The 8,273-nt window shown below is 40.7% G+C and overlaps 1 long non-coding RNA gene across 1 annotated transcript in view; it reads left to right on the plus strand.

Annotated features, from left to right (window-relative positions):
- The window catches only part of LOC135092838 (uncharacterized), a 20,993-nt gene extending 16,819 nt beyond the window's left edge, over positions 1 to 4,174 (plus strand). Inside the window, exons 2-3 of the long non-coding RNA XR_010263088.1 lie at positions 1,628 to 1,732; positions 3,591 to 4,174. This is a non-coding gene — a long non-coding RNA (uncharacterized LOC135092838). The remainder of the gene's footprint in view (positions 1 to 1,627; positions 1,733 to 3,590) is intronic.
- The last annotated feature ends 4,099 nt before the right edge of the window (positions 4,175 to 8,273 follow it).

Here is an 8,273-nt window from a genome sequence, read left to right on the forward strand (position 1 = left end):
GTTAATGCCTCCCCTTAATGGAAACCTGGATGGCCCCGCGCCCTCCGCGGACCAGCCCAGAATACCACGACCAGGGGACGGGGAGAGAGAGGGGAGAGTGGCTCACACCGACGCATCATCCACTTAGCGCCAAAAATAGCGAGGCAGCCATCCAGTCATGCTCGTCTTGACGCGTCGGCCGCAGACAGGAAGTGCGGCGAATTTTGGTCCTGAGGCGTTCACTGATTTCCTGAACGAAACTGTGTTTATGTTAACATTTCATTCACCCTCCATTATTCTGTCAATTATTTCTTTCTCGTCAGTATCTTCATTTTTTTTCTTCATTTGTTCAGACGGAAGGACCGATATTCCTTATAGTATATATATATATATATATATATATATATATATATATATATATATATATATATATATATATATATATATATATATATATATATATATATATATATATATAACGAGAGAGAGAGAGAGAGAGAGAGAGAGAGAGAGAGAGAGAGAGAGAGAGAGAGGGCGGGGGAAGCAAATCCAAGTGTCTTGCCGCCATTTTTATGTCTAAAGTTTGTGGATTTCAGGAAGAGAAGAAAGAGGAGAAGTACCGCAACTATTAAAACCAGACTCATTTTCCTTTCCTCCTCCTCCTACTACTACTACTACTACTACTATTACTACTACTACTAATACAACCACCACCACCACCACCACCATCACCACCACCACCATAATCACCACCACTACCACCGCTACTACTACTACTACTACCACCTTCACTTCCTATGACTATTTACTGTCTCGTTTTTCCTACTATATTATTATAACCTACACTTCCTCCTCCTCCTCCTCCTCCTTCCTCCTCCTCCTCCTCCTCCTCCTCCTCCTCCTCCTCCTCCTCCTCCTCCTCCTCCTCCTCCTATTTTCCTTCCTTCACTGTTATTATTATCATTAGTCGATCAGTATAATAAGTTTCCTAAGATCATATGACGTTTCTTAATAATGTTTTTTTTTTTCTTCTTCTTTTGATGCATTAAGGAAACAATGTGTCGTCTCGTTCACTGTTCTGGAACTCATTCATAACCTGTTAGAAACTTCTTTTAATTCCGAATCACTTTACTTATCGTACTCTTATATTTTGGGAGTTCATCTTACATACGTATAATATTTTAGTCAGAGAGAGAGAGAGAGAGAGAGAGAGAGAGAGAGAGAGAGAGAGAGAGAGAGAGAGAGAGAGAGAGAGAGAGAGAGACCTACAATCATTCAAACACTCGTTAATTACAAACTTAAAAAACATCGATATTTTTAATAAAATAACTTTACTTACACAAGCCAGCAAACATACGAACGCACACAAATTAATACCAGTGATAGAAAAAGAACTTATATAGCAACGTATTCTGAAACGCTTCATTTGTTCTCTCACCATATTTTTTTTTTCAAATGCCACAGAGATGATTAGCCGGGTTTTCAATTGCGTTTCTCCTGTTAATAATATAGAAATCGTGTTGATGTCACTAGAACCATTAAAACATCTTTGAAAACCTGTGCAACTTCATTTAGAGTCTTATCAGTTTAGTGGAGGTGCGGCGCAGAGGTGTTTCAGAATAGGGATCATTGTCTGGTATTCCTCCAGCCTGGTGTCCCCGCTCGGCTCTTTTCACGACTCGCAACGAGGGAGAAAGGTCGAAGTGCGGTGGTCTCGTGGCGGAAGGCTGAAGGAGGCGGTGAAGGAGTGAATGTAAGAGTATGGTAATGATAAGAATATTAGATTATTACTCAGTGCATGGAATTAATGTGTAACCCTTGAGATTGCGAATGATTAGGTTGAATACGTGAGGATTAGAATGGATAGGTGTGATTGGGTTAGTTTTGTCCAGGTATGGGGATTAGATAAGCCACGTTAGGTAATGTGATTAGCTTGAGCTGATATAGGTTGACCAGGTGAGGTTGGTAGGTGTGATTAGGTTGAATAGATGGTGATTACAACACTTAAGTAGTTAAGCTTATCAGGGGAGAGATGAATATGCTGATCAGATGGGAAGTTATAGAAGTTTAGCATTTTGCGAGGGAATAAGCTGCAAGGGTGATTAGACTGCAGGTAAAGTGATTTAACTTGTCAGTTGAGAGAAGTATGCTGACCAGATGGTAAGTTGGTTGCTTGTTTGTCCAGGTGATTGACGTCTGATTAAGCTTACTGAGGTGATAATTAAGGAAGTGAATTTGAGATTATATTATATAAGCACGTAAAATCATGTTGGATTGGTGTGTCCGTGGCTGCTATTTTGTGGTCCCTTTGCTTATTCGCTGTGCTGAGTAGCAATTGGCTTCTTAACTACGATTGGTCATTATTTTCCTTTATTCATTATCACACACACACACACACACACACACACACACACACACACACACACCTACCTACTTACCTACCTTTAATAACGCTGTATGCACACCCACGCACTCTCATGCAGAAAATACTGATGACACTCAAAAAAAAACAAAAAAAAAACTGGTGGCACAAGAAAACTGGTGGCACTCAAAATACTGGTGATGAACTCAAAAAAACTGGTGATGCATTAAAAAAAAAATGGTGATGCACTCAAAAAACTGGTGATGCACTCAAAAATCTGGTGACACTCAAAAACCTAGTCAGGCAGCCAAAACAATGGTCATGCACTCAAAAAGACATAACCCCTTCTCAAACACACACACACACACACACACATTTCCAATCTAAATTTGCATTAGACTTTTCTAATACTGCTTTGTTCTATTAAACTACTTATTTATTTATTTTTATTTATTTATTTATTTTTTTTTTATACCCAGTTCACCTCAAAGTTGGCCTATTTCAAATAGTTCTTTTCCTAATTTGTTATTCATCTGATAAATATTTTCTTGTATAATATTTCCTCATGTATTTGGCTACAAAATTCTTTCCCTTATATGACGTGTTCATTATACAGTGGGTTTCAAAAAGATAGGCTAGATTTGAAATTGTTGTTTCTCTGGAACCATAAACTGACTATGAATAAAATTAATAAACTTAAAAGGTACGGATCAAAGTTTAAAATGACTCTTCTTTTCAAATTGTAAGTTTTTTATTTGTGTTCTTCATGAGCGCAGAGATACAGAAATATTTAATCAGGTTCATCTTTCAAACTTGTGTATTAACTGTCATGCCATTGAAATATCTGTGATGCCATGCAAATTTCTTCTATCTGGTGTTTTCTTCTACTCTGCATCATCCTTCAAATTTTTGCCTTTAAATTAAAATAGGGACGTATTTATCAAACGCGCATTTCTCAGCTTCAAACGTTATACTGCCATACTTTTCAGATTTTCTCTACCCGGTGCTTTCCTTTCTTTCAATTTTTGTTTCTTGAATATGACAGTATGGAATTTAGCCATATTTCATATTAAATCTCAGCACAGTTCCCATACCATGCAGTGCTTGTCAGGCTTCCTCCATTTTCCCATCATATATCTTGTGTAGTCTTAGTTTTGTAGGGAATCAGTTATCAAACACATTACAAGGAATCACAACACATACAACAAGCTTCATGTATCTAGGAACTAATGGTCTGTTTTCCTTGTAGGTGTGAAGTGTGCAGCTTCCACTTCATCATCCCATGAACAGCCCACAGGAATCTCTACCAGCACCTGGTTATTAAACAGTGTTGTCACGCCAGGCCCAATGTACTCCATTGCAATCAGGGAGTCAAGCTTCACCAGGAAAAGAGGCAGAGCGTCACCACCTTCAAGCCCCACAAGAGGTATTAAGTATTGTTGGGACAAAGCAATCAGGGAAGAGTCAAGTTGCAGTAAGAAGAGTGTGTCAAGAATTTCAAGCAGGAAGAACACGTAAAATTCCCTTCAAGTCATGGCGGGACTGACAGGCAACCTTCAACACTTGTGGAGGCACGAGAGCTGCAGGCAGTTTCACAAAGAAGAGGTTGCTCCTCACTCAAGTTGATGCAAGGACATAAGAATTGGCAAGTGTTGTTGCTCCCAGGCCCTGCTGCAAGAGTTCTCCAGTCCACTCTAGTCTGGGAAGGAAGAATGTAGCAAGTCCCTCTCTTCTGTATTCAACAACCACCACCACCACCTTCATTCAGGCTTGGGATAAGTTTTGTATATTCCAATACTTCAGTAATAAAGAAAAAAAAGTGCCATGTTTATATTATTGTTGTGTATTTATTCACTTAACATTCACATTAAAACAATAAACATTCAGTATACCATCTTGAACATAATGATAGTTATTTATGCCATGTCAATAATATCTTTGGCAAATAGTCTTTCTGGGAGTACAGGTCGTGCCCTCAAGGCAAAAAAAAAAAAAAAAAAAAAAAAAAAAAAAAAAAAAAAAAAAAAAAAAAAAAAAAAAGCCAGGATTGGCTACTAAACTAAGTTTAAGATACCATTTGCACATAGAAGCCCCATCCCAGCCGACACTGGAGTCGCTGGGACAGGGCTTCTATGTGCAAGTGGTATCTTAAAAGTTTAGAGGGCACAATCCTGTTTTTTTTTTTTTTTTACCTTTGGGGCATGCATGAATTATCAAATATTTATTTTTACACTATTATACCACACTGTTAGCTAACTATATATTTATTTCACATATATAATAAGAATAGTCACAAATATTTATTTATTAGCAAAGACATACAAGTCTTATTTCACAAATATAATAAGAATAGTCACAAATTTATAAAGACATACAAGTCGTACACAGCAGTGCATCCTGGACTAGAGACACTACACTGGTGGAGTCATGTGCTGTGGCACCTGGCTCGACACTTGTGTACAGCATCAGCACACCCAGTACTGGCTGCAGACACTCTCCATTTGGCTCTTCACCTGATGTCACACCCTGCGACATGGCACTACTGGCCTGACTGCAGACAGGATGTTCACCAACACAAGACAGACATCTGCAAAAGAGTAATGCAACTTGGGGAAGATGGAAAGTTACTAAGACTTGAACTTATATCACACACACACACACTAATTCTATAACTCAAATGCTGGCATTTTACTTTTCACAAACTTTTCACTCCCTTGAACAGCCCATCACCTGGCCCAAACAATCCTGAAACACCCCACAATTCATATCTATTTATCTTTCTATATCCATAAATTCCCCAAAAAACCTTATTTTTCACTAAACACCTTTCACGTGCACATCTCGCAAGAAAAACTCAAGCAACGCATCCTCTCCTCTTATTTCACACTGATCACTGCAGACCATTCCTTCTAACCCTCTTCAGTAACTCTCCACAACACACCACACCGGTAACACTCATCCATCCCGGTCACTCTTAACAAAAGCACCACATGTGCACTTACCCAGCCCACACACTGCCTCTCTTGCAATCCTGTACCACTATTTTCACACTTACTGCTCTTCTAATCTTGGTAAGAGCACGCCTCTCCTCCATGCATTTACTAATCTTATTAACCACCTCCCTCTTATCCTGCACATACATACATAAGGATTCATACACACACACACACCATGACTCTCAACAATACTCTGATTACATACAGTTGAGGATTCCTTATCCAAAATTGTTGGGAGTGAATGAAAGTGGTGCATATTTTAGATTTCCCCAGTTTTTTTTTAATGACAACTTGCCAATTTCTGATACCTCCCATGGCAGTAAATCAAGCTCTAGTAATCAATTTTTTGGTGGGACAAAAACATGACAAGACATTACAATTAAAAACTTAGATTTTTAAATTTAGGATAGAGGATTCTCAAGTGTAGCAACAAAACACAGTGTTCACCTGAATTGGTTCCTGCAGTCACCGCCACCTGTCAGTCACAAGGTTTCCAGTAAGGTGTACTTCTTGCTCCTGAGTTATGGGAGCGTCCCAAGGTTTCTTCCACTTCCTCTCCGTGTTACCACCTGCGGGGAAGACACACATCTATACTCCTGCTGCATGACTCACAACTCGGTCCAGAATTTAACCGTTTCACCACAACATTACACAGCAAAGAAGGCACGACAGAAAACATTGACATATACATTTAACTCTTAAAGCAGTGGGCTGTATTGTAACTTGAAGGTCTCCACATACATGATAAACTAGACTTTTCATTATGACAAGATATGATATGTCTACTCAAATAAGAAGACATGGAAAAAGTGCCAAATTGTCATACATGGCAACTCACGTGCCCTGAAGATGTTATGCTCAGTCTTTCAATCACTGAGAGACCGTCAGGCACAGTGGAGAGAGGTGTCTCTCCTGCACTCCCCTGTACTTTTTTCTCCCTTGCCACTACCTTCTCGTTTCATCGCTCACATTCAATACCCCTTACATTACAATGGATCCCGGCAAGTTTAACAGGGAAGAGAGTGCCGTGATGGTGTTTGAGTCAAGGTCAGTAACTGTGGGGCTGGAAGGAAGACAGGGAGATCAAAGACAGCCGTGACACAGTTGGCCAGGGCTACACTAGTGCTGGGCACAGCTGCCACTCCTGAGAGAAAGGCTAAGGGAAAAAAGGAAGACAGATACAGGAATAAGTTGATGGAACACATGCACAGTGAACACTTAATTGCCACGCCATCTTTCTCCTGGTCAGAAGAGGCCTGTGAGCTGCAGGATGACTGGGGGTGAGCGGCCTCCGTCCACCACCCGGGTGATGGCTGCTTCTGAATTTGCCATCTTCCTTCCTGTCTCACAATTACTGATCCCTTCTTGAACAAATACCATCACAACACTTTTCTTCACTGTCAAGCTTGTCAGGACTCATTATGTGAGGAAAATTATGGGTGAGCCATCACATGAGAAGCTTGTACCAAGGGAAAACAGGCAGGGGAGTGTGGCAGTGTAGAAGAGGGGGACAGCTGAGTGTCATTGAAGAAGAGGGGATAGTTGTCTGGAAGGTTGTGTCGAGTTGATAGATGGAAGAATTGATTTTTTTAGACAGCAAACAATAACTAGTTTGGTCTGCCTCAGTCAGAAATTTTTGAGAGATCAGAAGTGAGGTGTTCTGTGGCTTTCCTGCATGAACTGTTTACTTCCTGAAGGGTTGGATGTCTATGAAAAGACATGGATAAGTGCAGGGTGGTATCATCAGTATAGGAGTGGATAGGACAACAAGTTTGGTTTTAGAAAGTCACAGATGAATAATAGGAAAAGTGGGTGACAGGACAGAACCCTGAGGAACACTACTGTTAATAGATTTAGGAGAAGAATAGTGACCGTCTACCACAGCATCAATAGAATGGTCAGAAAGGAAACTTGAGATGAAGTTACAGAGAGAAGGATAGAAGCCATAGGAGGGTAGTTTGGAAATCAAAGCTTTGTGCCAGACTCTATCAAAAGCTTTTGATATGTCCAAGGCAACAGCAAAAGTTTCACCAAAATCTCTAAAAGAGGATGACCAAGACTCAGTAAGGAAAGCCAGAAGATCACCAGTAGAGAAATAATGAGTGGTTAGTGTTAATACTACTACTACTGCTGCTGCTACTACTACGGTCTGGAAGAGAGAGAGAGAGAGAGAGAGAGAGAGAGAGAGAGAGAGAGAGAGAGAGAGAGAGAGAGAGAGAGAGAGAGAGAGAGAGAGAGAGAGAGAGAGAGAGAGAGAGAGAGAGAGAGAGAGAGAGAGAGAGAGAGAGAGAGAGAGAATGGAAAGAAAAAAAACAATAACAAGTAAACAAAGAGAACCTGTCCAATCATTGACTTCAAACTGTAGGAAGAACCAAGCCTATATTTTGTGACTTGACTGGGACTACCCCCTCTCTGTAGGCTGTCCTGACTGGCTGGGTGAAGCCACAGTCCCTTCCTTTGACTTCATTTGTGGTGGCTGGGGGGCTGTGGGGGGCTGGGAAGTGGGTGAGGTGAAGGGCTGTGGGTCTGGTGTGTCTGTGGTGGAGTGTGGGGCTGCTTGTGAAGGCTGTGAGACTGTGAGGCTCCTGTGGTGTGTGTGATTTTTAGGAGTGTTAAAAGTAGAAGGCCGGAAGTAGTATTAAAGTTATACTTGGCGCTGGTCAGACCTCATCTAGACTACGCTGTGCAGTTCTGGTCCCCACATTACAGGAAAGATATAGGTCTATTAGAATCAGTACAGAGGAGAATGACTAAAAGGATACAGGGGATGAGGAGTATTCCTTACGAGGCGAGGTTGAAGCTGTTAAATTTACATTCTTTAGAGATACGTAGGTTAAGAGGGGACCTGATAGAAGTCTTTGAGTGGTATAAGGGTTATAACAAGGGGGATGTAGGCAAAATTCTTAGGATCAGCAACCAGGGTAGAACAAGAAATA

Source organism: Scylla paramamosain, chromosome 3 (genome assembly GCF_035594125.1).
Source record: "Scylla paramamosain isolate STU-SP2022 chromosome 3, ASM3559412v1, whole genome shotgun sequence".
Taxonomy (NCBI): domain Eukaryota; kingdom Metazoa; phylum Arthropoda; class Malacostraca; order Decapoda; family Portunidae; genus Scylla; species Scylla paramamosain.